The sequence below is a fragment of the Pelmatolapia mariae genome, linkage group LG12 (genome assembly GCF_036321145.2).
Source record: "Pelmatolapia mariae isolate MD_Pm_ZW linkage group LG12, Pm_UMD_F_2, whole genome shotgun sequence".
Lineage (NCBI taxonomy): Eukaryota > Metazoa > Chordata > Actinopteri > Cichliformes > Cichlidae > Pelmatolapia > Pelmatolapia mariae.
Genome location: NC_086237.1, coordinates 29,093,348 through 29,120,983, shown reverse-complemented (window position 1 = coordinate 29,120,983; position 27,636 = coordinate 29,093,348). Strand labels below are relative to the sequence as shown.

Here is a 27,636-nt window from a genome sequence, read left to right as displayed (position 1 = left end):
ATCCTCGTGCCAGTCGAGGGCCTCTCACCAGTGTCAGGGAAAATACCCAGCACCAGTATCCTTGTTTTAAGCTAGAATTACCCAACCGGTAAAAAGTTCCTTCTTTAACAAGCTTAGGAAGTAATTGCAAAAAAGACTCTTCACAGAATATATGGAGAGCAGAGGAACACATGTCATTTGAACACTCAAAAGCCTAAATGTATTCAAGCCAGGTAATAAAGTAAAATAATCACTTTAGGCAGGACCATAAATGGAGTACGTGGCGAACTGGTAGAAATAGTAACGATAAGATATTTTTTTCTTTAGATATAGAGTTCAGCTTAAACTGTCCTGAGCCAAACAGTTTTCAAATTGTTGGTAGATTTGCCAAGGAGTAATATTTAATCCTCCTCTCTACATGAGAGCAGGATACCTCACTTCAAAGCTCCAGTGGAGATGTGATGACCCTCTTGTTTTCACTCACAGGAGTCGGATGTTCCCGGAGGGGCCCGATGGAAGCTCCGTAGCTTCTCTCATATTCGCCACTGGTCCACCGCCTGTTTGCGGCGATCTGCGCCGATCCTCTCCCACGTTGCTAATCTCTGCTGTTTCGGCACCGAGGGGCCTGGTTCCTTGATTTCGTCCAAGCAGAATCCTCTCTTCTTCAGGTCATCGGCCGCCTCTGTCGCATTCTCGTAGAGTTTGGTACCGCTGTCGAAGAACACCCTCAGCTTAGCTGGATATGGGGTTTGGAAGCGGATTCCTTTGGCTTTAAGCTCTCTCAGGATCCCCACGTACGCCTTTCTTTTCTTTAGGATGTCTGGTGGGTAATCTTGGTCAAAGTAAATCCTTTTCCCTTCATAGCGGACATCCTTCTTTCTCCACACTGAAAGCAGCACCATCTCTTTTACTCTATATTCCAAGAAGCACAACACCAGTGATCTAGGCGGAGCGCCTTCTCGGGGCTTTGGGGCAAGTGCCCGGTGGCAGCGCTGGATTCCGAGGTTTATTTCCGCAACCGGCGGGCCGATTTGAGCCTTTATCAGCTTCGTTACAAACTCTATCAGATCAGGGCCCTCTGATCCCTCCGGTACCCCATGTATGCGGAGATTATTCCGGCGTGAGCGTGCTTCTAGTTCGGTTAGCTTTGCTCGCAGGGTCTCCTGGCTCTCCAACATGTGAGCGAGTGCCTCCTTAACCTCCGTGTCCCATTCTTCAATCTCGGTTATCCGCTGTTCTTCCTCCTCTACCCTTGCCGTGGTAGCCTCTAGCTCCTTTGTAGTTTCTTCAAGTTTCTTGTTAATTTCTCCTCTGAACTCCTTCAGTTCCTTTTTCATATCATTGCAGAAAGAAAGTCAAAACTCACTCATTTCACTTTTAAGGTCCGAGCTCAGAGCCTGGATCTCATCATAGATAGCTAGCATGAAGGGGCTAGCTTCACCATTATTCTCCTCTCCGCTGCGAGTTTCCTCGACTAACTCTCCCCTTTCCTGTCCCGAGCTTGGTTTACCTTTGGTCTTTTTTTGTTTATCCCCATCCATGTCAAGTTTAGGTACTGTTCTTTGTGTCTGAATGTTCTTCCAAGAGGATTATTTCCAACTGGCAAGGAGCCGAAACTTTCAAGCAGCCATTTGCTATAGCGCCCAACCGGAAGCCCCGATTCTAATCAGTCTTGTTGTTCCTCCATTTGTGTCACCACACTGCGCAGTTTATCCAGCAGCACTGCACAGGAGAAAATATCAAAACTGTAATAATGAACAGAAACCTCAGTCTCACCGTGACACATGTACTCAGTCACAGAGTAACTGAACTCACCTCCAGCTGATGGCCTCTGGAAGCCGTCGTAGGCCCGGCACTCGTTGATCAGCTGTCCCAGTTCTGCAGGACAGTCATCAGGAAGCGGCTCTCGATACTTCTCTTTACACACCTTCTGATAAATTTCTTCATCTGAAAAACCTACGAGACATTTGAAGACACGTCAGGAGGAGAAGTCGATGGAGAGGACTCCAAATCTTAGTTTAAATCTTCAGTGAATGTAGTTTAGATACAAACCTTCAAAAGGATTCTTGCAGGTGACAATTTCCCACAGGATGATTCCAAAACTGAAACAAGTTCAAATGGATATGTTATCATTTTACAAACCACAGCAGGTTTGAAACTAGCGACTGAGACCATGAGCTCATCAGTAAAGTGTTCTGAGGTCAGCCAGGAGCTGTTTGTGGCTATGCCAGTGATGTTTTCCTTGGCCGCATTTTTGGGAATACTGGTCATCGGTGGTTGTTGTATCATTCCTTGTGTCAGAGGATTGTTGGTAAAACTAATGGCGAGGGTTGCGAACCCCGGATGGGTGGAAGCCATCTACCAGATGAACTTAGAACCCATAGAGTGGGGCAGGGAGTGATACAACACGGAGTATGGTGACATTCCTTGTTGGAATGTCAAAAGAGGGAATGTTAGGATTCAGAAATTCTTTTATTGCTGCCATATAACCTGCCTTATGATAACTGCATTAATAACATGTTTTACAGCATTATTTTATCAGTAATATTTCTTACAGGGTTCATATTGTATTTGTGACCAAGTGGTCAGCGGGGTTAGATAAAAGGGAATAATAAAATGACAATGCCACCTAGGGGAATTTCACCCCCAGGAAATATATTTAAGAAAAATAGATAAAAAGAATAAAAAGAGGCTGCACAGATTCAAGGATGCACACTGAGGGAGGTTGGCTCCAATATTAAAACAATTTTATTTATAGTAAAAATAAATAAAACATTTAGAAACCAAGATGTAGCGTCATTGTTGACAGTGTCCTAAAGTGAAAATAAAACAATCATGGAACTTGGACTTACCAGCAGCCGTGGACCCAAAAGAAAATCACACAAAACGAAAATCACTGCAGCCCACCCGGTGCTGTACAAAAGAAAGTGTGAAAAACGACCCACCACCTGAGGTCCCAGGGCCACTGGCACGTCCTTCGTCCACTGAAATAAAACACAGAAATATGTTAAAAGAATAAAAGGGACACTGAGCGTCTGGCTCGCTACAGATCATAAAAAAAACTGAAACACACTTTAATAAAAGAAACCGCACACATGCACACACACCACACTGGAAGGCTTATGCCCCACGGGTCCACTCGTACTGGTAGTAGTTGCCCCAGCCTCAATCGCAAGCTGGTCTGGCTCCCCACAGGCTAAGACCAGCAACGGAGGCAATTTAAAATTCCCGGCACGACACTCGGGCAAAGGATTGCTTCAGCCCGATCACAGAAGCGTGGGCACACGCAACAGTCCAAAAATAAAATAGGATAAAAACCAGGCGAACCAGGAAAAGAAGGTAGGCCTACTTAATAAAACAAGATAAGACAAGATAAAACAATTCAAAACCAGACAAGACAAGACAGCAGGCTCCACCGAGGAGGAGCCCTCACAACAACGGCTAGGCAGGCGTCTTGATTCTTCAATTAAAGCTGTGCGAGTTGCCACGGAGGTGAAGGCAGCGATCAAACCCTAAAACAGATAAATGTAACCTTAGCCTCTGGTAGGTGTTAATGCTAATAAAAATAGTTTTAATGGCTTACCCCAGGACCGGAGGCGCTATACTCTCACTGGTGGGGGAATCACACAAGCACCTCTCTCCGCAACGCCGGAATAAAACAAACTGCCGCGCTACAACAGGCCGCAAAGACTATTACTATACATTCCGATACTGAGAGGGAATCTGAGGTTAAGCAAGAGCATACCTGTGGCTGTCATATGATCTACTCTTGCCGATCAGTCCGTCGCAGAGTGCCAGCATTTACTGCTGCTTTGCGCTGAATGCATGGGAGGAATAGTCCAGAGAAGCACCGGCTTAGCTTTATACCTGATGCCAGCCTGCAATCAATATGCAGGTGGGTTCCCAATTGACCTAGTTTTGCAGTGAGAGCGAGCGCAGGAGAGAGCAAGAGCAGTAGAGCGAGAGAGAGAAAAGAAAGCCGTGTAGCCCATCCGGCTACATCTACCCCCCCTTTTTGTATTGGCGCCCCGACAATAACTCAAGAAACCTAACACCATGGCCTGAATACGGCAAGCTGAGCATTAGCGACTGGTGCAGATTCAACAGGACGTGGCAAGTGATGTACATTCGAGTGCTGACCAGCTGTTGAACGTGCTGTTCTCTGCAATTGTGGCCCACTCATCTCAGACAGTCCGAGAGAGCCTGAGGAGGAATCTGGGGGAGCATAGGTTGGGGGTTCTGGTAGCACGCTGGGAATAGACCTGAGCTCCACCGATGGAACTCTAGAGGCATCAGAAGATGACGCCACAGGTGCCACAGGTTGTGAAGGTACCTCAGGGACAAGGAGCCACAACTCATCATCACTCAGAGAGGTCTGCTCCGAGTCAGCAGGCACAGGCGGGGGTGGAGCCTGTGGACCAGGTGCAGGAGGCCCCGGGCTAACCTGTGCCTTCAACATGTCGCGATGGACATGTTGAACCTTCTCCAAGTCTCCCACGGGGGCAATGGTATAAACAGCCCCATTCCCTTGAGGTGCCCTCAACACCTGATAGACCACAGAGCTCCATAGGTCCTGGATCTTGTGCCGGCCCGGGCGCTGTGATCTCGAAGATACACCAGCTGACCAACCTTTAAAGGCACAGGGTGGACTCTCTGGTCATGCCGCTCCTTGCGACGGTCAGCGACAACTGTGCCCGAGCTCCCTCAAAAGCCACCATTAACCTGGCTTGATGCTCGGCCACCCAGTCCTGAACCTCTCCAGGCGCTGGGTCCTGAACACGACCTAGAAGAAAATCAATAGGCAGCCTAGGATCCCTGCCAAACATCAGGAAAAAGGGCGACTCTCCAGTGCCCTGATGGGGCGTGCTATTATAGCAAAAGAGCACGTGTGGTAAGCATGCAGCCCAGTCGCGTTTCCGAGATGATGGCAGGGTCCGGAGGAGGTTATGGAGGGTTCGGTTAAACCGTTCGCACTGCCCATTACCCGCTGGGTGGTAAGGGGTTGTACGGGACTTGGCTACCCGATACAACTCGCATAGCTGTTGCATCACCAAACTCTCAAAGTTTCTACCCTGGTCAGAGTGGAGGCGGCTAGGAACGCCAAACTTAAAAAACCACTCTGTTAACAAGGCCTGGGCCACAGTAGAGGCCCGCTGGTCCCGGGTAGGGACTGCAACAGTGTATTTGCTAAAAACGTCAGTCATAACCAAGACGTTTTCAACTCCACTACGGGAAGGTTCTAACACCGTGAAGTCTATGGCCAGGATTTCATTTAACCTAGACGCCAACAGGTGACCCATATAACTATGAGACCCCAACTCTGAATCCTTTGCGACCTGACAGCGTTCACAACGCTGAACCCACTGCTTGATGTCAGAGGACATCCCGGGCCAATAGCAACGCTGCCTGACCAGTTCAGTGGTACGCTCAATACCTTGGTGCCCATGGTCCTGGTGCAGCTGCCTCAAGGTCTCAGGCTTCAGAGCCTCTGGAAGAAGAAGTTGGAGGGCTTCCTCACCTCCACCCAGACGCAAAATGCGGCGATAAAGGATGCCATCCTTCTCCACCAGACGATCCCACTGACGCAACAGAACCATGACTGGTTTGGGGACCTGACTCCTTTCCTCTGAAGAGGGCGGGGACTGCCTCCTCCAGTATACCAAGAAACCTTTCAGGAGGGGGTCAGCCTCCTGCAAAGCACGGATGTCCCCCGGAGAATGAGACGGAAAGGCCCCAATCTCTGACTGAGTAACAGCGGGCAGCACTGCTGGACACGGAGCCTGCTGAAGCAAAGTCGGGATGGGAGTCCCAGGCAACACGCCCTCGGCCAGGCTGGAGCTCGTCTCATACTGTCGGGAGAGAGCGTCAGCATTCCTATTACTGCGGCCTGAGCGATACTTAATCTCAAAATCGAATGCCGCCAGCTGGGAGGCCCACCTCTGCTCGGTGGCACCCAGCTTAGCTGAAGAGAGGTAACTGAGTGGATTGTTATCAGTGTAAACCACACACTTGTGCCCCAGCAGGTACTCCCGAAACTTCTCGGCCATGGCCCACTTGAGCGCAAGAAACTCCAGCTTCATGGAGCTGTAATTGTCCATATTGCGCTCGTGGGGCCGAAGACCTCGACTGGCATAAGCCACTGGCCTAACAACACCCTCTACGTCTTGGGAGAGAACTGCACCCAAACCACTGTGACTGGCGTCAATCTCCAAGATGAATGGACGTGCGAAGTCAGCATACGCCAGCACAGGGGCAGACACAAGCTTGGCTTTCAGGGCCTCAAAGCTCTCCTCACACTGAGGTGTCCAGACAGCACTCAAACTTTGTCCCGAGCCCTTCTTTGTCTTGGTGCCAGCCAATTTAGCCACCACTTGATGCAGGGGGGCCGCCAACGTGGCAAACCCCTCCACAAAGCGCCGGTAATAGCTGGCGAAACCCAAAAAGGAGCGCAACTCTGACACGGAACGAGGACACCGCCACTTGGCTACTGTGTCAACCTTGGCTGGATCGGTGGAGACACCCTCGCAAGAGATTACATGGCCCAAGTAGTTAACCTTCGGCTGGAAAAAGGCACACTTTTCTAGCTTAGCCTTGAGCCCCTCTTGCTGCAGCCTTGCCATCACCATCTCTAGCCGTTGCAGGTGCTGAGAGACAGACGAGGAGAACACAATGATGTCATCTAGGTACAGCAGTAGCGACTGGCACTGCTGATCCCCGAACATCCTCTGCATTAGGCGCTGGAAGGTACCAGGAGCATTGCACAGCCCGAATGGCATACGATTCCACTCGAACAGGCCAAACGGCGTGCAAAAAGCGGTCTTGGGCTTATCCTGCTCAGAAACTGGCACCTGATTGTACCCGCTGGCCAGGTCGATGGTAGAAAACCAGCGCCAGCAAGGGCATCCAGACTTTCCTCGATGCGAGGTAAAGGGAAGGCGTCCTTCCTCGTTTTGCGATTCAGCAAACGGTAGTCCACGCACAGACGGAGACTTCCATCCCATCCTTCTTGCGAACCAACACAATGGGAGAGGCATAAGGACTGCTACTCTCCCTAATTACCTGGGCCTCCAGTAGCTGGTTGATATGGGCCCTGACAGCCTCATAATCAGAAGGAGGAACTCGCCTGTACCTCTGCCGGACGGGTACGTCATCAAGCAGAGGTATGTCGTGCGAAATGAGGTTTGTGCAGCCCAAGTCTCCCTCATGAGTGGAGAAAACAGAGCGGTACTTCTGCAAAAGTAACCGTACCTCATGTTGCTCTGACTCAGCGAGAGCAGACAGGTCAATTGCATCCACCATGTCTCGAGCAGGGCTGCTGGTTGTATGGGAGGAAACTGTAATGGGAAAAGAGTGTTCCTCGCTAACACCAGCAGGGAGGCTAACAACAGTAGCTTGGCTTATCACTCCTAAATGGGTCCGTGGGTGGAGGACAGCTTCAGCTGTTCCCACATTAGTGACTGGGATATAGGCAACGCCCTTATCCACCTGGACCAAGCATGGAGAGGCCAGCAACCCAACTGGCAGCCCGGACTCAGGAGGCTCAAAAAGCACAGACTGACCTGACAACTGCTGAGAACAGGTGGTGGCCACCAGCTGCATGACACCACCAGGTATCCGCACGGCCCGCGGGCCCTGTACCTTGACGGTACCGACAGGGTCCTCTGGGGCTTGGGCTGCAGACTGGTGACACTGATGTAAGGCCTCCAAAACTGGTCTCGGTGCCTGTGACACAGAAGGAGAATTAAACAAGGAGCCACCGAAAGCCCCAAACAGTTCTTGATAACAGCGGCGGATTACATTCATCCCTAAAATACCAGGGACGGAGGGCGTGGCACCAGGAGGGTCCTTCACTATAAGGATCCCACAAGAGGGCATTTCCTTGCCACACAGGAGTACACTGAGCTCCAAATAGTCAATGTAAGGAATGGCAAGCCCATTAGCAGCCCGAAGCTGTAACCAATGGCTTGACTGAAGGCGTTCTTGTCCCCAAGGGGCAAAATGCATCAAAAAGAAGCTCTCCGTGATGGTGGAAACCATGGAACCAGTATCCACCAAACAAGGGACAGTCACCCCACTAATCAGCACATCTATCTTTGGACACGATGAAATTAGCCTGCCCATCTTATCTTTCTGTGAGCCAGTGAACTCCCCACCTGAACTGTGACTCTGCAGCTCAGAGGGCTTTAGTTTTCCGACTGGGTAGCAGGAAAATGATTTCCAACTGCGGTATAAGGAGGGCCTGAATCAGAACCTGCTCTGGTGCGGCGTGAAGCCCGCTCCCCAGTGCACTCCCTAGCAAAGTGTCCTGGCTGCTGACACCGGCGACAAATCACCGAGCCAGCCCGTGAAGGCCGAACACCTCTTCGGGGGTTCTGTAAAGAAACCACTGTCTCAGTGAGCTGATTTAACTGCTCTTGCTGGCGCTTTAGGAGTTCCTTTAGCTCACGCCACTCAGACTCAGGTGTACCAACAGGAGTGAACCTAGGGCTAGTGTGCACCCCACACTGGAAACCATACGCTGATGGGTGGGAATAGCCACGGTCACGTACACCACCTGAAAACCCTTCTCTTTCCCATCTAATTGCTTCCCCGCGCACCTCTAACAAGGTGGCAGTAGGCACACGGCGAACATATTGTTTAAGCTCTCTGCGGAGAGCACTGTCAGCAACATGTTCTACAAACTGGTCTCGGAGCAACACCTCTGCATTACGCATGCCATCAGGTGCACTTTGTTTCACTTGCTCCATCAGAGCCATTAGCGCTAAGGAAAACTCCTGCAAAGTCTCTCCCTCCCGCTGTCTCCTCGAAAAGAAAGCCTGCTGCAGAGTGACATAGGACTGCGCATTACCATACAGTTCCTTTAAAATGGTCAACACCCGAGCAGGATCCCCTCGCTCTGAATTAGGGCGAAATTTGATCTCCTCCCTTGCTTCTCCCTCTAAATGGTCAAAAATAAAGAACGCTTGATCAGCAACAGACAGGTGCCGGGCACGCATGCACGCTTGAACCTCTTCGACCCATTCAGATATATTGATGCCCGTTCTACCACTGAACATGGGACATTTACGGTCCACACCACCACCACAAAACGCTCTGTAACAGTGGCCTGGCTACCAACATTTGGTATGCAACCAGTTGGTGTGAAGGAGGCCGACGCGGCACCACCACCAGACTCCAGCACAGCGCCTCTATCCCGGCGCAATTGCTCATTATCTGCTTTTAACTGTGCTACCAAGTCTCTAAGTTGCTGCAATTCTTCCTCCATAATAGATTTTAGACCAAAAACAGGGAAAATTAAATCAGCAAGGTGCTAAAAACCTATTACTCCTCCTAAACCTGGATACTGCTGTCTTGTCTATAATCACACACTAAAACAAATAGAGCCTTCAAACAGGTGAACTGTGATCTCTACAAAAATAAAACAATTTACAAAACCAAACATCTACCTCAAATGTGCATCCTGTCGACCAACGCCAAGTATGTGACCAAGTGGTCGGCGGGGTTAGATAAAAGGGAATAATAAAATGACAACGCCACCTAGGGGAATTTCACCCCCCAGGAAATATATTTAAGAAAAATAGATAAAAAGAATAAAAGGAGGCCGCACAGATTCAAGGATGCACACTGAGGCAGGTTGGCTCCAATATTAAAACAATTTTATTTATAGTAAAAATAAATAAAATATTTAGAAACCAAGATGTAGCGTCATTGTTGACAGTGTCCTAAAGTGAAAATAAAACAATTATGGAACTTGGACTTACCAGCAGCCGTGGACCCAAAAGAAAATCACACAAAACGAAAATCACTGCAGCCCACCCGGTGCTGTACAAAAGAAAGTGTGAAAAACTACCCACCACCTGAGGTCCCAGGGCCACTGGCACGTCCTTCGTCCACTGAAATAAAACACAGAAATATGTTAAAAGAATAAAAGGGACACTGAGCGTCTGGCTCGCTACAGATCATAAAAAAAAACTAAAACACACTTTAATAACTTTAATAAAAGAAACCGCACACACACCACACTGGAAGGCTTATGCCCCACGGGTCCACTCGTACTGGTAGTAGTTGCCCCAGCCTCAATCGCAAGCTGGTCTGGCTCCCCACAGGCTAAGACCAGCAACGGAGGCAATTTAAAATTCCGGCACGACACTCGGGCAAAGGATTGCTTCAGCCCGATCACAGAAGCGTGGGCACACGCAACAGTCCAAAAATAAAATAGGATAAAAACCAGGCGAACCAGGAAAAGAAGGTAGGCCTACTTAATAAAACAAGATAAGACAAGATAAAACAATTCAAAACCAGACAAGACAAGACAGCAGGCTCCACCGAGGAGGAGCCCTCACAACAACGGCTAGGCAGGCGTCTTGATTCTTCAATTAAAGCTGTGCGAGTTGCCACGGAGGTGAAGGCAGCGATCAAACCCTAAAACAGATAAATGTAACCTTAGCCTCTGGTAGGTGTTGTTATGGGTTCGAAATTGAGGACGAGAGTAAAACAATGATAGTCCAGAAGAGGTCGGTCAAACAATTGATTTTAATGAATGCACGCAGCGTGGAGAGGTGCAAACTGCAAAACATCAGTTGTACATCTCTACCCAAAATACACTCTAGATTGCTTTTATAACATCAGGGTATTGTAACGCCCCTTCTTGCGTTTACAAGCACATAATTTGCATGTACAAAACATCCATGTATTTTAAGAGATAACTGCAGACACAGAAGTTCCCCATCCATCCAAATATGGTGAAGATCTCAGGCCTTTGAGGTCCCCATGGACTGAACATCCTTTCGTCACCTGTAACTAAGCAAACTCAAATACCACAAGAAGCTGAATACATTCAGGCCTTTGCTCAGCTACTATTTTACTGTAACCATATACTCAGGCTCTGAGTTATGATATATATATATTAACTCAATCATTTTAAAGTAGTTATAACTGCACCTGTAATAAACATGTTAATATTTGATTATGATAACCCCTATAATATAACTTATAACATAATGCCAGCAGCTTCAATAAACACTTTGATGAAATGATAATTAATGTAATGTTAAGGATGATGGTTATATACAGTTCAGCAGTGACCTAATTTCTTTAAATATTACAATTCCCTCTCTTGATGTCTCTCCAGAGACATCACCACACCATTTCCTTGGGTCACTCCTCGACCCACTCTGTCACCTCTACATCCATTAATGGCATCATGGGCCCTGAAACCACCATTCCCAGGTCCACTTCCTTCGCTCTGACCCTCTCTAGCCGTCCTCTGACTCAGCAAATCAGAAAACCACCTCATGTCCTCTAGGTGGTCCAGTAATAAAACACCAGCTCCCACTTGAAAACACTTCATGCTTAAGTGGTCTCTGCTCCTTTTCTGGGTCCCTCTCTAGTGGAAATCTTCTCCTGTAAGGGATAAAACAAACAGCCTCTCTCTGCTACACCTTACTAACCTACTTTGTTCATCTAATGTTCCTTTAATTATTCAAAGTTGGTTGACAATATCATGTTCTGGGCTCTATCCATTATATTAACTTTACTTAATCTCAATACTCTTTATGTGTGTGAGCAACGCTTTTAGTTCTATTAAAAACACCCCGGGTAAAATATACACCATCCCTATGTCAGCCTAAATCTCCGCTAGAAAACACACTTCAAAATTTTCTATCATCATTTACGCCTCTTTTTGCTTCATGCATATACATAACATGCAAAAGTTACTGTTCATACCAGTTAGACAAGTTTCTACAACATTTTGTTTCACCCGGCTCACCCTCACACATTTCCTGTTCACTTATTGCATATTTATCTTTAACACCTTTTACCTCAGTAGTGGCTAAGCAGAAACAAAGCACCATGTATTCCACCTTTACCCTACAAAATAAATCTATGTCATGTTTGTGTCTGTAAGCATGTTTTGCATTCATTCATTACACTCCACGCCATTCCTGCAAGTTAGGAGCTGTAAATTTAAAAGCTACATAAAGTCCAGGCCTTCGGCCTGGCCTATATTTAAATCATGTGTGTTTGTAAGCGTGCATGCAATTAACCTGCTATGTTCTCATCTTCCCTCAACATGTATCACCTGGACACTCTCACCAGTGAAGCTTAAACCCTTTTGGACGGAACATCAACTCTAAACAAGCACAGTTATGCATTGTGTCTGAAATAAACTCAACCTGTAAATAGAGACATCACTGTTATCACAAACATATTCAATACTATTAAAATTATACTGTACAACCTGTTATTAATGCAGTCATCATAAGGCACATTATATAGTAGCAATAAAAATCTCTAAATCCCCAATCCCAACAGGTCCTGTTTTTAAATCTTCCCTGACTTTCCCTTCAAGTTCTGCTTTCTTAGTACAGTAATTAGGTCCTCCTAATCCCATTACATCTGCCATATTGATTCCTTCATGTGTAAGTGTCAGATTTCGAGCATCTAAAACTTTACTCAGTCTCTGTTGTGCTAATGATGCCATAATTAAAACCTGCAAATTCACATAAGCCACCACACTATGTGTAGTCAGAACTTTTAGTGAGTGTTCTCTCCCTACATGTGCTGTTTCCTATATTATTTTGGCCACCCTTGCTGCATGCTGTGCACATTTGGGGTGCCTTGCTTCTATTGGGCTCAACCTTATGTTAACCTACATAAGTACCTGTCTTAAGAGCGACCTCTGCACAGCTCAGACGCCAGTTGCAAGAGCTCTCTAACATTAGAATCATCAGCTGTGACTTATATAGTGTTATTTCGGTACTTTATACTTCACACAGTTTTGAACGTTGTTTATATGGGGAGTTCCTCTTTTTGTGTCTATATCTATTAATATGCCTTGTGCACTAAAGCTTCCTGTTTTTCAGTCTGGCTGAGCACTTGTTTGTGAGTAAAAGGTGGCCTTGCTCTACAAGCCAGCCTTCATTATTAAAGTACATAAAACAACATAATGAGCCCATACACCTTAAAATATTTCATATATACAAATAAAAACCCAACAATCTTGTGACCCCCTACTGAGCAAGCACCTTGGCAACAGTGTGAAGGAAAAACTCCCTTTTAACAGGAAGAAACCTCCGGCAGAACCATGCTCAGGTACGGGCAGCCATCTGCTGCAACCGCTTGGCGTCAGCTAACAGAGACTTTTGAAGAGAAATACTTAATATTTAATAATCCACATTTCACTATTTTATTCCTCCGTTCAAATTTTATTCTGTATTGTTCTTTATTTGTTATTATTTATGTTTAGATTGTTTATTGCTAGTCTTGGTTTGTTGTTGTCTGTTTGGGAGCTGACATGGTCTCTATGGATAAGCGTCTTTTGGTGGAGTAGCATCAGGAGAGAAGCTCCAGAGAGGCATCTTCCATGTTAAACACTAAAATATAACAAAAGAGATCTCCTCAACGTGTTGTATATTTTTAATATTTCCTTATTATTTTGTCATAAAATAAATCAAACAAATAACTTAAGCTGTGTGACAGCACCTTGCGTTTACGCCGGGCTGTGAACTGCCCTGAAGCTACACCCCCTTTTACCCCATTTAATTTCTCAATCTTACTTTAAACTCTTCCTGACCTTCTCCTTCTCTCATCTGATCATCTCAAGCACGTCCTGTACCAAATTTGCTTCCTCTTTTCAAATCCCACATTTAATTACAAGCTCTAATACATTTGCCCTATATGGCTATTCCAACGTGTTTCCTGTCAACTTAACAGAGTTATTCTCAAAACTCAGAGCTGAAGTTCCCCTTTTCTAAGTCTGTATGTTCTACAAGAAAGCAAGTCGGTAAACAAGTTTATCATCACAAAGGTTGTTAGGTAAAGGTCACGTAGACATTTGCTTAGTAACCCTAAAAGAGCACATTTCATGTAGCTAATCACATATATACAATTTTCCTTTAACATATCTGTATGTGCACGCCTAAATTATAACCTCTTATTCTAGAAATCAAAAATAACCTGAAAATAACACTTTCTGCCTCAGTTTTACCATACCTAAATTATCAAAAACCCCGAACGTCATCAAGTAATCCTAAAACCCATTTCAACTTAAACATTAAGTCCTGTAACTCCCCCCCTTTTTGTGACACATCTCATGTGTTACAAACTCAAAATCCTTCACTCAGGTTGGGGAATTAAAAGAAAAGGTTAATCATATCATATTAGGTATAGATGCTCCAAGCCTTCAAACCTGTGTTTAAGGAATGAAATCAAATTAATCATCATGTCAAAATCCCTTCTTGGCTCCATCCACAGCCTGCATCCTTGAAACGTCCTATAAACAAAAGCCTGTATGTTAACTAGAACATCACCTTTTATACTCACTTTCTCCACTTATGATCCAACCTGTGTTATAAAACAAAACTTAAAACATAACAATTATCAGTCATGTGTCCAACCTTAGTCCAGTCTTTTGTCAGTGTCCAGTCGGTCCAACCTATGGTCTGCCTGGTCGTCCATTCACCTCTCCATTCCCACACATTCACTCACACGCATTAACATCGGGTATTGGTTGACTTCCGCACAAATGATTAGATTTCCCACTTACAGCAAACTCAGTTTATTTATATAATCATTTATTTTCTTTGTACTCGTTTCTTAAGAAAATAGTTCTTTATACTTTTGGACTGGATTGGCTCGCTGCAATCCTCTTAGACAGGGACCCACAATCTGACCCATGGTAATTCGGAAAAGGTCACCTTACTTTTTGTTTTCCTGAGACTATTGTCGGCGCCGTTATTCATTGTTGTCTTTTGCAGGCCTGCTTAGAACAAAAATGAGAAAAAAGAGAGCTGAGTATTAGCTCATCAAAGTACAAAACAAAATCACCTGACAGGTTTTTTCTTTATAAGTGCACTGTTACAAAACCCCTTAAACATGTCCATGTTTATTAAAACTCCCTCTTTAAAAATAAAGCAACAACCTCAAAAATCTTCAACAATCTTAAATTTCAGCCATAGAACACACCCAAAACGTAAAAAGCTACACCGTTTCATACACAATATCCCCCTTTAAGCACTTTACCAAACTCACATTCAACCTAAGATATAAACACGTTATAACAATGTGTCAACACTAATTTATAAATCTCTTAATCAAATTTACACCTCTCCACTGTCTACTTTGCTTCCTTTCCTCAAGGCCTCAATCACACACACACAGCAAGCTCCTCTGTCATCACTCACATTAGCTCTCCAACTAATTTTCATACTCAGTCACAAGATAAATACATGTTTAAACCTTATCACATTATTCAATTATTTTCATTTTCTTTCTATACTAATCACTTGTTTTTATCAATCAGTGCAACAACGCTCCTAAGTCACCCTTCTTAAACTACTTTAATCACTTCTCTTTTGTTTTTGTTTTTTCCATAACTCACTCCCTTCTCATACAGCTTCGTTTCAGTTATTCCACAACTCTATTTTATCCAAGTGTGTTTTAAGTGTATTTTCTTCAACATTCACACTAGTTTAACACTCATGAAATTAGCAAGCTCACTTAATTACATATGTTTGTGTTCTTAGGCAGGTTTTAATCACTATCTATGCATTACTCTTCATGAGCTTATCTCTGTAGGGTTAGTGCATTTTCTGTTTGTATGTGTGATTTTTATAAATGTTTATTCGTGATCTTTGTGATCTCGTAAATGTTTCTTTTGCAGTGTTTCAGACTCCTTTTGACAGGGTGTGTTTTCTCTCTCTGGCTCATCACTGGTCATTGTTAGTGGCATTTCCCCTTCGCCTGTACCCAGCAGCTTTACCCATTGAAGTCCCGTCTCCTCCAGTGACTCCAAGGTCACTCCGGGACTTAGGTACAAGCAATCGTGACTGCGCCTTGCCTTAGGTTGTCCCAGGGTTTCGAGGTGGGATCTTACCCGTCATGGGCTGTCCAGCCTTCCATGCTCGCCTGATACGGGGGCCAACTGGGCAAGGGTGTTATCAGGTCTGGGGGACACACTGGTTCTGGAAATTAAAGGAGTGTAAACTGCTTTCTTTATTTCATGTGTGTATTAAACTTTCCAACAATAATTTCACCTGTAACAGTTTGTTTACGTGCGATTTCACTTCATTAATGTAATTGTTAGTTCATGCATTTATTTCTCTCGGTCTGTCTCTTTTCTAAAACCTGTAGTTAATATAATTTTATTACTTTATTACTTTTCTTAAAACATGCATTCGCTTAATCTTCTTAGAATTTAAGGTCTGTCTATTTCTCTGGGTGCTCCCCTCACATCATCAATCACTCACACACCTTCCTCTCACACACACAGCAGCACAGTATTTCCTGTTTCTACAGCTTCTGCAGAGACTTCTTTTTGATTTCACAGTCTACAAATAATCAGTAATTCTACTAAATCTTTATTTACAAACAATAGCCTGATTTTCACTCACACACATTTTAATAGCGCTCTTTCACACATCAGGACAACTAACACTTCTCCACACACATCACCATTCTTTAGGTCAGTTTTGTAGCATCAGTCACACAATCATTTCTTGAGTGGGTGTACTAAGTGCATATACTTATGTGTTTTCAATCAGCGTCAGTGGGATTTAGATTTCTATCCTGCCTACAGTATAATTCCAGGGCCCGAAATATAACAATACTACTACATGCAAAATCTAATAATGCTTCTTCTAATCCCCTTATTACTGAAGTTACTAAAAAGCCGTAATGAATATCTGAAACCACAGCGTGACATCGACAGGTTACATCATAAACATCTCCTGTCCATGTATATTCAACTACACAATACCCTTAATCCAACATGTGTATTTACACAAACTGTTATAAAATGTTAGTCAAAAAACACGGTGTCAGTACAAAGAGTCAATAAAACACAAGTCCTATTACTTCCAACAAGTATTACGTCGTTCAAGCACGTGTAAAGCAAAACCCATACTCCAATTCTACATGTATCATAAAGTAGTCCTCGTATTTAACAACCGTAATGCCAACAAAGTAGAAATAAAAGCAATTCTTCCCTTAAAACACCAATACAAGTCATCCTTAACCCAGGCTCTGCAGTCAGTCATTAGCCACTCATTAGTAAACAGGAAATGTCACTGTAAATAAGTCACAGGCATCTCATTTACATCGACACAGACACACTCTCAAAATAACCAGCCTGCTGCAGTGCCCGTGGCAGACACAATCTATATACAAACAGTCAAATTATAATACAGAGACGTCTCATACATCAAATATTTACAAGGCCTTAGATTGCACAACCTACAGAATTTAGACAAAATTTAGATTAACCCTCCAAGGGATAAACTCCAAGTTTTTGATCGTCAATGACAGTCTCAGTTCCAAACTGTATCTGCTCTAATCCCTAAATATCCTACAGAATTTAGACAAAATTTTAAATTAACCCTCCAAGGGACAAACTCCAAGTTTTTTATTGTCAATAACCCAGTATCAGGTCCAACCTGTGTCTGGTCTAATTGCTAAAGTTCCTAAGTCAATTTAAAAGCGTCCAACGCCCAAGGTCCAACCTTTGCTACCCAAAAAAGCGCAAGTACCGTTCCAAACGGTAAAGTGGTCCAACCACTAGCTATTTTGGAGGTTCCCAAGTTCTCCACGATCGCCAATCGGACTATCCCTTCCAAAGGAAAATCCCAAGCGTCCCCAGGAAATTTGGAGCGTCACCTCCGAAAAATGCGCTTCTTAGAACATCCCACAGTTCCGTTCTACATAAATTTAATTATGTTTTTAAAGACATCCTATGAAACCACCAAACCGACTTTACTGATGTCCAAGCCCAGCTTTATATTCAATTCTGACTGTATTACTATACACAGTTTCCAAATTACCTATATTCTAAATTCAGTAGTCCAACTACTGTAACTTATCTTTCCTTAGCAGTCCAACTGCATTTCCTTTAATCAGTACTGTCACTTAACCTTACATTATCATTACTTCAACTTCAATTCTCATGAGATTTTCACCAAAATCAAAACAGACCTTTACCAGTAATTTTCAGTGAGTAGACTTTCAATTTTGTCAGAACCAATTCAGCACTGTTTGGAAATAATTCAACAGGTAGTGCCTTACCTTTGAATAAGCCGGCTTATGTCCACTCACTTCGACCACTGACTCGTGTCTGGCTGTTTGAGCACCTTGGACCCTCTCGGTCTCAATCTCCACCTTTCTCCCTCTCTCAACCCTCGGCCAATGCACCAAATGTTATGGGTTCGAAATTGAGGACGAGAGTAAAACAATGATAGTCCAGAAGAGGTCGGTCAAACAATTGATTTTAATGAATGCACGCAGCGTGGAGAGGTGCAAACTGCAAAACATCAGTTGTACATCTCTACCCAAAATACACTCTAGATTGCTTTTATAACATCAGGGTATTGTAACGCCCCTTCTTGCGTTTACAAGCACATAATTTGCATGTACAAAACATCCATGTATTTTAAGAGATAACTGCAGACACAGAAGTTCCCCATCCATCCAAATATGGTGAAGATCTCAGGCCTTTGAGGTCCCCATGGACTGAACATCCTTTCGTCACCTGTAACTAAGCAAACTCAAATACCACAAGAAGCTGAATACATTCAGGCCTTTGCTCAGCTACTATTTTACTGTAACCATATACTCAGGCTCTGAGTTATGATATATATATATTAACTCAATCATTTTAAAGTAGTTATAACTGCACCTGTAATAAACATGTTAATATTTGATTATGATAACCCCTATAATATAACTTATAACATAATGCCAGCAGCTTCAATAAACACTTTGATGAAATGATAATTAATGTAATGTTAAGGATGATGGTTATATACAGTTCAGCAGTGACCTAATTTCTTTAAATATTACAGTGTTAATGCTAATAAAAATAGTTTTAATGGCTTACCCCAGGACCGGAGGCGCTATACTCTCACTGGTGGGGGAATCACACAAGCACCTCTCTCCGCAACGCCGGAATAAAACAAACTGCCGCGCTACAACAGGCCGCAAAGACTATTACTATACATTCCGATACTGAGAGGGAATCTGAGGTTAAGCAAGAGCATACCTGTGGCTGTCATATGATCTACTCTTGCCGATCAGTCCGTCGCAGAGTGCCAGCATTTACTGCTGCTTTGCGTTGAATGCATGGGAGGAATAGTCCAGAGAAGCACCGGCTTAGCTTTATACCTGATGCCAGCCTGCAATCAATATGCAGGTGGGTTCCCAATTGACCTAGTTTTGCAGTGAGAGCGAGCGCAGGAGAGAGCGAGAGCAGTAGAGCGAGCGAGTGAGAGAGAGAGAAAAGAAAGGCGTGTAGCCCATCCGGCTACATCTTGAAGATGTTTGTCACCACATTGGTCTTTCTATTCACAGGGTTAGTTCAGTTTATACACATTGCATATCTGTGCTTTTTTGGAGTTGATGTTCCATCCAAGAGGGTTGTAAGCTTCACTGGCGCGATGTCCAGGTGATACATGTTGAGGGAAGATGGGAAAATAGCAGGTTAATTGCATGCATGCTTACAATACACATAAATCTAGTAGCAGGCCTGAGCGAAGACCCAAGTGTCTTCTGCTTCATTTTGAGACCTGCGGCAGTTTAGTTTTACTTAGTGATTGGTGACGAGGGTCAATAATTAGCCATTAGAGACCCTGAGGCTTGAATTTTATTACCTTAAAAGGCAAGTGTTATAGAAAAGAGAAGTTATATGTCTGTTTATAGCTATTAAAAATGTACAAGATGTACCCTTGTCTGTCAACAATGTATTTTTGACCTGTACTTGACGTGTATGTGAGGGCGTGATCCTCTAGGCTATAAAACCCCCATCCAGTGTATTTTTGGCAGAGGAGGACATATGCTGATATTTCTTCTCCTGTGTTAATAAACTCATCGTTTGATTGCACTTTTCTGGAGCCTCCGTCGTTTGTTGTCTGGTCTGCAGTTGATCGATCTCGCTTCAACCTAAACCCCCAACCAGAGGAGTCTCGCTCTGATGGAACATGTAAGTCACTTCTACATCAGCTTTTTTTGAATGAGGGCCTTTGAGCACACCTCTGTGGAACGACAGCCGTGGGGTCTCACCTGTACATCTCCCACTCTTTGCAGTAGCTGAAGCTGGCGTTGTGGAGCTTCTCGGGACAGTAGTAGCACAGCGACCTCGTGGCTCTGTCCTCCGTCTGCCTTTTCAGAGATGTCTCTGTTTTCGACAGCCTGAAACCTCCCAGCTCAAAACAACAACCAAACCGTCATATGAAGCAAATATGTTCAGCCGCAAGGAATCCCAGCATGCATTGCCTTCAGTACCTTGACGGTGTAGTCTTTAGTTACCAGGAATTTGCTGCTGTTGATGGACCCGTGAACCTTCCATTTTTCCTCTGTATTGTGCAGTCTTAAGATACGACAGGTAAACTCATCATCAGAAACATGAATCTATGAACGACACAGTCACTGTGAAGCTGCCCAACTCTAAAGAAGATGCAATGATTTGCAGATCTCATAAACTCAGACTTTACTCACAGTAGAACTCAGAAAACATATCAAAGGTTTCAGCTGAGAAACTTTACAATGCAAAGAAAAAGTATTGGCTCATTTTGAACTTGAGGGCAGGAACATAGCTCCTAAAAGTCGGGCTGTGTTTCCCGCTGTGTAGAATTCCTCTTCTTTTAACAACAGCCTATAACTTTCTGTGAACTGAGGAGAGAAGCTGCCGTACTTCTGGGAGAGGAACACTCCCGGGTCTCCTTCCTTCTGTTTTTGGTTTCACGATGCTCCAGGTGTTCTCAGCTGGTAGGCCGCTTCACCACCTGCACTCTTCTGCTGAGAGGCCGTGCTGTTGGAACGGATGCGGTCTGTGGTTCAGCATCATCCTGCAGAAATATGAAGGCCTTCCCTGGACGGAGCATATGTTGCTCTAAAGCCTGTATATACCTTTCAGCATTGATGGAGCCTCTCCAGATGTGCCAGCTGCCAGTTTCGTTGATACAATCCCCAAGAGAGACGCAGGCTTTGAACGAAGCACTGATAATGAGCGGGATGGTCCCTCGCCTCTTCATTAACCTGATTAGGTGCAAAATGTTCCTCCATCTTTTCCTCGTAGCACCACTTACTCTTCCAGCCTCCAACTTTTTCTATGTGCTATTGTAAATAAAATAACTCTGACCCTGATGAGATCTGCAGATCATTGCATTCTGTCTTCATTTACAGTTTACACAGGGTCCCAACTTGTTTGGAGTTTAGGTTGGAATCTGTAATAAAGCAGACACACTGACCGATAGAGTCCTCGTGCTGCATCCAAACACATGTCGGCTTTCCTGATCCAGGTCAGAGTGTAGTCAGAGTCCAGAACCTGGCGAAGACTTCCTTTCTCACAGTACTCCATGATGATGAAGAACTGAGGGTTGGGTCCTACAGGCAGACACAAGGACAAGCTATTACAGGTTTGTCACTGAGTGTATTTATCTGTGATGTTTTCATGTATTTATATCTGGGGATAGGGTGTAACAGACACTCTGGTCCACCGTGAGGATTCCTCCCCCCGACGTGGACACGCATGCTTCAGTTGCAGTACCAGCAGGGGGAGATAATATCCGGTTGTTAAGTGATGACGTGACGAATCTTACTTCCGGGCCTAAAGTAGTCTGCGTTTAATATGGCTTTTGTGTTGTTAACATGTTTAATGTTTTGTATTTTCTTCTATTTAATCTCAAAAAGCTCCTAAAAACAGTCAGTGATCACTGTTGACCTCCCTCAGCTTTTATTACCGCTAATCATTTATTTAAGCTCAGTTTTTAAAACCTTACGATGTAACTACAGCACAGCCCATGCAGCAGTATATGAATGACTAACCTCGTATTGTGGATGGATTATCTCAGTTGTTCTCCTGGCTGAAGTTTGGTCCGTTTACAGCATCCTGCCATGCGATTACATTTGTTCCTGACCACTGAGAACCCTCACGTTAACTTTTATCGAGTGGAAAAAAAGTTAGCTTGTTTATATTATGCTAACATAGCTGTGTCGCTAGCGGTCACGTAGCACATCATTATATACCAGCTAGCCAAACTTCAGTAGCCCTACAAACGCTGCTGTTTAGTTCACTGCTGTTTAGTTTTCTGTCTTCATTTATGTTGGAAGTGATAGCAGAGCTGTACGTTTTAATTTGTTTCCAAAACCCCGCAGTCAGGACATGCTATATTGTATTTAGATGGAAGCTAGCGAGCTAACTTCCTGCTAACTTCTAACGCCGTTAAATGTCATAAATTCCGTTTTCATGGATGCCTGGATGTTAAACTCAATTGTTACACCTGGTAGAGCAGAACGCTGATCATTTTATTAAAGATGAAAGACTTTAGACAGTTTTTCAACTCTCAGTAATGCCACAGTCATCATTTGATATATGGACCTGCAGCGGTCGTTTTCATGCGCTGCAGTTTCAGGTTTGGCTCAAATACAAGTGCTCGTTCAAAAAAATATGCACCTCTGTGTTATTCACACGCTTCGGTCCACTCACCGTTCTCATCCTGGATGCAGATTCCAAACATTCGCAGGATGTTGGGCGACTCAAACTGCTTCATGGTGTCGACTTCCTTGTTGAAAATAGACTTCACGTCTCTGGATGTGGAGAAAATGTTTGATGGCAGTGAATACAGCAGGACACAAAGAACACTGGGAGCCTCTGATTATAAAGAAGTGAGTGTGTGTGTTATTTTCTAATGTGAAGGACTATTTTCCTGTGTTTCATCCCAGTATGGAGCTGAACTGTGGCACAAACCGTGCACTGGTGTTCATGGGGTTGATGTATCTCTTGATGGCCACTGGGAATCCCTGATATTCTCCTTTGTAGAGCTCGGAGCTCGCTGTTATCTTGAAGGGCTTTTTGGGATGTTCATACTTCAGTTCATGTGGTTTAATCTGTCGCACAGCCACGCTGCTGAAACTGGGCTTATTCACTGTGAACAAAAAAGATAAAGACACCAATTATAAATCCCACTTTCTCAAAATCAGATGTGTGGTTCGTCAGTAAGTCACCATTCACAGACTTGTTTATGACACAACTCTCCGCAGGGCCGCTCAGCGATGTCGTACTCACACATCTGCACCACTTTGTCCAGCTGTCTCAGTATGGTGTTGGTTTTCTCCTGCTGCTCTTTTATGTAGTCCATTAGCACTGAAGAACAGAGAGAAACACAAACTCTGAGTCTGGTCCAAACGCTTTAACAGGTGTATAAAAGGCTCTGGGATTTTATGTCTATGTTCTGCAATATTGTGTGGGGTGGAGTCGTAGGAAATGACGTAGGCAGAAGTTGGGGGTAACGCGCTGCTACTCGAGAAGGGGAGATTGTTTCCGTGGTAGTTCTGTTTTACCTCATCACGTAAGCTGTGTTCCTGGTTGCCATCCTTCACGGTGATGCTCCGAGTGTTAAGTTCATGACTGGAAGTAAGTTTCCTTAAATATGTTTATTTTCCGATCCTGATGTTTCCCGCGGCTTTAGTTACGTTCTACCGCGTTGTAGCAGCGCATTTTTTCATCTCGTGACTAGAGGCATGTACCGCTGGCCGCCGCCATTATGTAGTAATTTTATTCGGCCACACGATGGCGCCAAAGTCCCTTTGTTCACAGTTCGAGTGGCTGTTTCGGCTATGTATGACATTCTCACTGTGTTTAATTGTGTCCCTTCTGTGTTTGGGGCAAGAGATGTAAGATTGGCATAGTTCGAATGATATATGTTATGTTATGTGTATATTCAGATGGATGTGTTGGTTTATTTCATTTAATACTTTGTTTATCTTAGTGAAGCTGTTGCTGTATATATTTATATACTCATGGCAACTTGTTTGTTACTACAGACTGCTGGCAACACTGAGCATCTAGGTGGCAATAAAACAGCTGGCGGTGACAATCCAGCAAAGTGGAAGCCTCTTGTCCTCCTTCCTGTATTCTGACCGATACACCATCTTGTTAGCTGCTGAACCTAAAAGAACTAGCCCTCACCAAGTACTCCTCATCATTGGTCCTTCGAGCCGGATGCAGTTATCAAGATGGAGCCAGATGGAGCGACATGTCCTGATATAAGGCCTAAACGCCATACACGTCGACCAAGCCGGTTTAAGGACTTTGATGTTATCTATACAGGCCACCCCTTTAGGGAAATGCTGCAGTGGGATACCCCACAACCTCACACAAGAAGCGGGAGAGTTCAGCCTCAGTATAGTCATACGCCACCCCGCTACGGCGACAGGGATGGGGCCTATTACAACACACCCCCTCCACTGGGAAGAAGTGGACAAGATGTGGACCTTAATAGGAGCCTCGCACCTGAATTTGCACCTTCCAATTGGCCAGGGTCTTCAATACACCCATTTCATACAGAATTCAGAGCCTTGCAGGCTGAAAGAGAGCAGCTACTCCAATCACAGCAAGTTTTACAGGAGGGCCTCAGAGAACTGAAGGAAGCAAAGAGTGACCTCAGAGAGCTGATTGAAGTGGCTCACCTGCTGAGGAAGGATATGGCTCAGCTGACTGCCTCACAGCATAGCACCAATCAGCCCCCCAAGCGCGGTTCAGGAGAGGTATACACCACCCCTGAGACAATGCCACAGGAGGAGGATGAGGAGGTGTGGCCCGACCCACCACCATGGCCTGAACCGGTGGAAGAGTTGCACACAGGATTCTCCCAAATGAAGGTTGACGAACAATACTCCGATGATGGTGTACAGTACCACCCTCTACCCCGCACAGCATATTTCGCTGGTGAGCCTTCGCTGCCAAGTCGTCGCTGCACCCCATATCAGGACCCTGTGGTTAAGGATGGAAACACGTTTCATGCCCCTCCACAATACTCTGTGCCACCCCCCTGCTGGGCACCAAGTAAGACAGGATTGCTCCCAACCAAGCCTGTTCCAGCCAGTTCCCCCTCTCTTGTCACTGGAGTAACCAGTGGGCACTGCAATAACCCATCTGCTCTTCTTTCAGCTGAGCTAGTGTACAGGGGGCCGAAACCAACCATTCCAAGGTTCATTCATTCTGATCCCTCTGAGTTTGCTAGGCTCCGCATGGCTTTAGAGAACCTACTCCCTCCTAATGCTACTGAGCTCTTCAAGTATCAAATATTTGTGGACCACCTCAAACTAGATGAAGCTCGACTTATCGCCGATGCTTACCTGAACTCACCCAAGCCTTATACTGACACCATGGCAGCCCTCCACGACAAATTTGGACAACCTCATCAGCTCGCCTTGAGAAAGATAGCAAGTGTCCTAGATGGTCCTCAAATAAGGCGAGGTGACACAGTAGCCTTCCAAAGGTTCTCCCTTCAGGTGCAGTCACTAGTTGGGCTGTTACAAACATTAGGACTGGATGGAGAAGTGGAGTTGAACTGTGGGTCCCACGTTGCCCGACTAGTAAGTAAGCTCCCTGCCGAACAGAGAGCTGATTTTCATCGACACCAGTTCAAGCAGCCCAGGAGCACCTACACTCTGTACAACCTATCTGCATGGCTTCGTCAGGAGTCCTGGTGTCAAGGATTTGACGGCCAAGCGTGTAAAGGCTGAGGCCCGTCCAGGCCGACAAACCGTGATAGTCCGACATAAGCTAAAGGGGCCATCAGAACACACCTTTCCACCAGCGAAGGAGAGTCGAGCTAGAGGGAAGGTCAAGAGCAAAGCCTACTGTGAGAGCACAGAACACTATTTTAGCCAATGTGATGATGTAGCCAAGCTCTCCAAAGAGGAAATAAAGGACTGGATACAGGTCAATAAACGATGCTGGCGCTGTGCCGGAACTCATTTAGCTGCTCAGTGCACGTTAAAGAAACCCTGCAGCCTCTGCCAGGGCTAACATCTGCTGGCAACACTGAGCATCTAGGTGGCAATAAAACAGCTGGCGGTGACAATCCAGCAAAGTGGAAGCCTCTTGTCCTCCTTCCTGTATCCTGACCGATACACCATCTTGTTAGCTGCTGAACCTAAAAGAACTAGCCCTCACCAAGTACTCCTCATCAACAGGATTTATTATAAGTGTGGAAACCCTGAGAGGAACAGAATCAGCTTTGGTGAACAAGGATCAAAACACCAAAGAGCTCTGCTTGAACGTCTCTGAAGACAAATTCAGTTTCTCCTCACATTTGGTCATCTCCGTGTCGTCCTCCTTCCCGTCCATTTCGTCTTCTTTCTCTCTCTGTTTAAACACCTCGTACAGCATCTCCCTCTGCTCTGATTGCAGAGCTACACACAGGACCTGGTAAGCATCAGTGTGCCGCTCGCTCACCGTATTAAACTCTTCTCCGTGGCTGCCCGATTTCAGGATGCGCTCCACCAAGTTGGCTGCAGTGTATTTTTCAATTAGCTTCTGTGCTGAATCCAGAGTTAGGGTGAGCTCCCCGAGGGCTTTCTCTACCTGTGGAGAGAACTCTGTGATGCACTTCACCACATCCTCCCTCGAAGGCTTTGACTCGGACCGAAATCCACTGGCAGCGCTTTTTGTTGGCCTTCACCTTTTTAGCCAGTTTGTAGATGTTTGTGGCAGCAGAAAAGAAGGACTTTACCGTTTCCATGATGAGCTAAAGAGACAGAGAGGACAGTTTATAACAGAAAATGCAACACATCCCTCCCACACCTAGGAAGTGATCACTTGAATGTTTGCTGAAGTTAAATCGTTAAAAGCAACGGCAGAATTCAGGGTTGTGTTCATCAAGGAAAGTGACCGTTTCTCCCCCAACCGGTCGCGGCAGATGGCCCCGCCCCTCCCACAGCCTGGTTCTGCCTGAGGTTCCTTCCTGTTAAAAGGGAGTTTTTCCTTCCTGCTGTTGCTAAGTGCTTGCTCATAGGGGGGTTATCTAATTGTTGTGGTTTTTAACTTAAAGACAACTCAAAGGAATGGGACTAAACTACGGTGGCCCCTAGAGACAAAGCACGTACAAACTCCAGAACACGTACAAACTCCAAAACACTTACAAATAGGGCTGGGTATCGTCACTGATTTCTAGAATCGATTGGATTCTGATTCACAAGGTCCTGAATCGATTTGATCCACGATTCGATTCGAATCTGGGAAATTTTGCCTCAGACAGTCAGAAATATTATAATTCAGATCAGTACATTTACATATTTTTGTATCTATAAAAAGGAAGCTGACACTCGCAAGACTTTATCAAAGGTGTAAGCATCACAGCAGATGGCTTTCTGTCAAAGTAGCTGAAGATAAAACACAGAAAAACATGAAGGTGAATTTCCTGGCCTGGGATTTTATAAAAATATTCTGCAGTAGATCAAAAACGAAAGAAAACCATTAATCAACATATGAACATTACCTCTGAAGTTACAGCGGTTTTATTAGAGACATGGCTAAGCGTTTTGCATTTTGCATAATTTTAAAAAGTTTAAATTTGTTCAGTAGCCTATTGAACGGCAGAAATTAGGTTTTCTTCTCGGAAGTAAGTAAAAGAAGAAAAAAAAAAAACAGCGGCCGACAGCGCTGTAGACAACGGTACACTGTTAGACTTTTCGTGTCCACTTTACGGTAACATACTGGCGTCACTGTTGCCAGCGTCATACCGTGACGCCGTGTTACGGTAGCTTACCGTTCTGTAGGATGATACCGTTTTTTGCTGTTGTGGTATAATACTCTTGGACAAATTATGGTAACGCACCGTAGCTTTTTTTACGGTATCTCACTGGCGACAGTGACGCCAGTGA

The 27,636-nt window shown here is 44.8% G+C and overlaps 1 pseudogene; it reads right to left on the bottom strand.

The window, feature by feature from the left end:
• Positions 1 to 1,638: 1,638 nt before the first annotated feature.
• On the bottom strand, positions 1,639 to 26,495 carry LOC134638813 (mixed lineage kinase domain-like protein; annotated as a pseudogene).
• Between the last annotated feature and the right edge of the window lie 1,141 nt (positions 26,496 to 27,636).